The following is a 4,234-nucleotide window of genomic DNA, read 5'->3' on the forward strand; positions in this document are numbered from 1 at the left end:
TATACCGCACAACCAAAAATTCTAAGGTGGAGACAGTCAGCATACCGTGCTGTAAACATGTCTCCCGTCATTGGTTCTAAATATTTAATAATGGATGGGGAGTTAAACCCAATATAGATACCCAGTCTTCTTTGGGGTCCCATTGTAGTACGTTGTGGTGGCGGTATTGGTACATATACCGCACAACCAAAAATTCTAAGGTGGGACAAACTTGGTTCTCGTCCGGAGACCAGTTGCAATGGGGAGTATTCGTGATCAGCAGTTGGTCTCAATCTAAGCAGTGCAGCAGCATGCAAAATAGCATGTCCCCATGCAGAAGATGGTAGTTTACATCTCATTAAAAGTGGTCTAGCGATTATCTGTAATCGTTTAATCAAAGATTCAGCTAAACCGTTTTGTGTGTGAACATAAGGTACTGAATGTTCAACATTGATCCCGATTGACATACAATAGTCATTAAACGCTTGAGATGTGAACTTTCCCGCATTATCCATCCAAAAATCTTACCAGTATATGGATACATACAGATATAAAAGTAAACAAGAGATATAGATAATAACCTCTGAACGGTTATTGTGTAACTGCCCAAAACAGATATTAGGTGGGGCATGTATATCTAGTTTTATAACATGGGTCAAAATAAAAATAAAAATAAAAATAAAAATAAAAATAATAACAATAACAATAACAATAACAATAACAATAACAATAACAATAACAATAACAATAACAATAACAATAACAATAACAATAACAATAACAATAACAATAACAATAACAATAACAATAACAATAACAATAACAATAACAAGCTGTATGAGGGCTTTTAGTGTTGGGCTTAAATTTCAGGGCTTTTATTAATCTCCATGAAAACTACCACGTGATTTAGCAAGTAGTTTGAAAAAGGGAGTTACTGTACCGTTTTGAATCGAACCGTTTCAACGCGAACCGTTTTGGTTCGTACCCTTCTGCCCGAACCGTTTCGACCCGTATTGTTTCCACCCGTTTCGACCAGAACCAAGTGTTGTGGGTACCGGGGTGATGGATTCCAATTCATTTGACAACCAAACACAACATAAGTTGTGGTCTTACCATTGGTTCCAACAAGTTCGACTGTACCCTTGTCAACCTTGATACCAAAGAGGACTCTAGCTTCCTTCATAGCATCCACGAATAACTTACCTGTAAACATTTTGTTAATGTTAAATCTAAAATTAAAAATCAAATGCCAGTTGACACATTTAAAAGCAATGAAATATGATCATAAAATAACTAGCCGTTTGTCCAAAAACAATTCATGTAAAAAAGGAATTGCTTCTCATACATTGTCTGCCAGATACCGGTTGCCTCTTATTGGTACATGCGTACACATTTTTTCTTAGCCTTTTTAATGATAAAAAATGGTACATAGTAAATATGTTGAATAAGATGATACAAATTCATATTTTGGGAACAAAAGGTATGTTGGCTATAGATCATTAAAAGATGTACGTTGTATCAGTTGCTAAAAGAATAATGCATTGCAATTTTTTTGCAGTTTGCCGAACGTCATATAATATAGTACTTGTCTTCTGGTAGAGATTTTCCTTAAAAAGAATGACTCCACTTAGGTATTGGAGAGCACCAGGAGTGCAAAAAAAAAAAAAAAGCTCACGAAGTGCCCTCCTGTTTGACTCAACATTGATGCTAGATAGATGTTTTCCAAATGTACCAATTGACCCATCAACGGCAAGAATACTATTGCCAGTTACGTTAAAAACTTTATTAACTACTGTAGCAACAAATGAAGTAGCAAGTTACATTTTATTTGGCTGAAATTTCAAATGTTGCTAATGTGGAATCTATAGTGTCAAATTCTAATCAAAACATTAAACAATATGAAATTACAATACTAACCCTTGGGTGGCCCCTCTATGGCTCCACCAATAACCGGTGTTAAAACAAACGAACAAACGAACACGAACAAGCTCCTTGCTTAAAAAAGTGGCATGACAAAAGGTGATATAAAAGAATAGACTTACTTCATTTGTTTAGTATGGAGAAGTCTCCCAGCAACAGAAATAGAAGCATCAAGCTCTTCATTCTCATAAAGCATCTTAGCATCCGAAACCATTGGCAAATTCCTCTTCTTATAAGCAGCCACACACACTTGCACCAACCGCGTAAATGGGCTACCCGACCGATCCATATTTCTATACAACGGGTACCCAAAAACAAACGCAACAATCGATGGGACGCCGAGACCCCACCCCCACCCGATATAATCCTGAATATATACAATCACTGTCACCGCCACAAGCATAGATACCCCCATGCAAAAATAATACCAGTTGAAGAACTTCCATGTGCTAGCTTTCTGTTTTTCATCGGTTTCATCAAACTGGTCCGCCCCGAATGCCACTATACATGGTCAAATCCCACCCGACCTGAATGCGGTTAGCAAAAGGGATATGTATAAGATTGCTAGTTGACCATTATCAGCTTCTTGGCATACTTGTCCATTTTGGCATGGTGGTGGTCTTAACTTTGGTAGTATTGCTGATAGTGTTAGTGATACCATACCCTAGGAAATAAATTAAGATAAAAGTTGAGTTGAGTAATTAATGATACAAATAATTATATAACTTTGCAACTTAAAACAACAACTGTTATAAAACTTTATAACCTTAAACGGGTCCAAAATGGATTAGCACTACTCACGACCATTGTTTGTCACCGCCTCCGCCACCTCCACCCATTTTTTATAAAGCTTTATAACTTAAAACAGATCCAAAATGGGTCAGCACTTCCCACAACCATTATTTCTCGCCGCCACCACCACCGTAGGCATAAAAATAGCCGGTGAACCTATTTTGATATTTTATTGGTTTAGTCTTACTTTTTTCTAAAACGTCTCATTTCAACGCGGGCCCATTTTGTCCAGAACCTGTTTCTGGCTGAAACAAATTGATACTTTTAAAAAACAGATTGTTTTGACCCGAACCCAGTTTACCGAAACATCTTATGACTCATTACCCAACCTGGCCCAGACTTACTACCAATAATTACCACGAAAAGTTGCATGAAGGAAGGAGAGCTTACAATTTGATAAATTATGGAAGCAACTGTGATGGTCCAAAACCGTCCTTCAAAAGAATTGGCTATAAAGGCCCCGAGCATAGGTGTCAAACTTGCGGTGCCACCGAAGTTGGTGAGCGTGTTAGCGGCTTCGGTCACCGGCATATGAAGTTGTTGTGTCAAGTAATTGATCATATTTGTCTGAAAGCCTACCACAGCCAGCTTCTCACACACCTCATTTGCACAAAACCCTATAAACAACAACATATTGTGCCAAACATAAGGCTAGAGGATATGGTGATGGTCCTCTAAGGGAGGATGATCCGCCACGTAGGCGCCACGTCATAGTCCTCCCAAGGATGGTCCATCCCACTAAACTAGAGGGTATGAGAGGGTGGTCCTACCCCATCCCACTATGTACAAGTATCCATGCCTAATGTACAAATCTTATTCACAAACAAACAAACAAACAAACAAAGAATAGGGGGCCCACTTGTTTTGCTTCGTCCTGGACGTCGAAATTCCGACGGAGACGACACGACGGGATGAAGACAGAGGGGGCGGCATGGAGGTTGGATCGGCGCCGAGGGAGGACGGGCTGGACGACGCAGCCATACCGTGCAGCCTAAACAAATTCAATCATGATGTTTAGTTTACAGATTACTGTACCATTTATATCTTCAATGGCCGATTGGCAAACCTGAAACCTCTGGATCCCCCATCATCATCCCTTATGATCACAACACTTGTTGCATCCCCATATACAAAAACACAAAAACAAATAAAACCAGTTCACAAATGAATTAAACAAATTATTTTATTACCAAGCCTATTATATTGTCACTAATAGCAAAGCTGGCAATCAAATTTAACACCATACCATAACGCCGTGAAAACATTGAAATCGTTCTGAGAAAAAGAAGCCGGTGATTACAAAGATCCGGAGAACCCCAAATTTCAAATGCAAACATAAACTCAAACCAGTATTAAAAAGGATTGGTTCAAACAATATCAAATGATGATCAGTAGAGAAAGAAGATGCAAACCTGATAATGCCGATACGCATACCCAATTGTGGGCGCCTAGTCTGGTTCTTAACAGGGGGTGCAATGGTAACAAAGAGGAATTGTAAAGACGAATTGAAGAATAGACGAATCAATGGAAGCATTCAATCGAG

The 4,234-nt window shown here is 38.7% G+C and overlaps 1 pseudogene; it reads right to left on the minus strand.

Moving 5' to 3' along the window:
- Positions 1 to 1,784: 1,784 nt before the first annotated feature.
- Positions 1,785 to 3,324, minus strand: LOC110932442 (annotated as a pseudogene).
- Between the last annotated feature and the right edge of the window lie 910 nt (positions 3,325 to 4,234).

Source organism: Helianthus annuus, chromosome 3, assembly GCF_002127325.2.
Source record: "Helianthus annuus cultivar XRQ/B chromosome 3, HanXRQr2.0-SUNRISE, whole genome shotgun sequence".
NCBI classification, from domain to species: domain Eukaryota; kingdom Viridiplantae; phylum Streptophyta; class Magnoliopsida; order Asterales; family Asteraceae; genus Helianthus; species Helianthus annuus.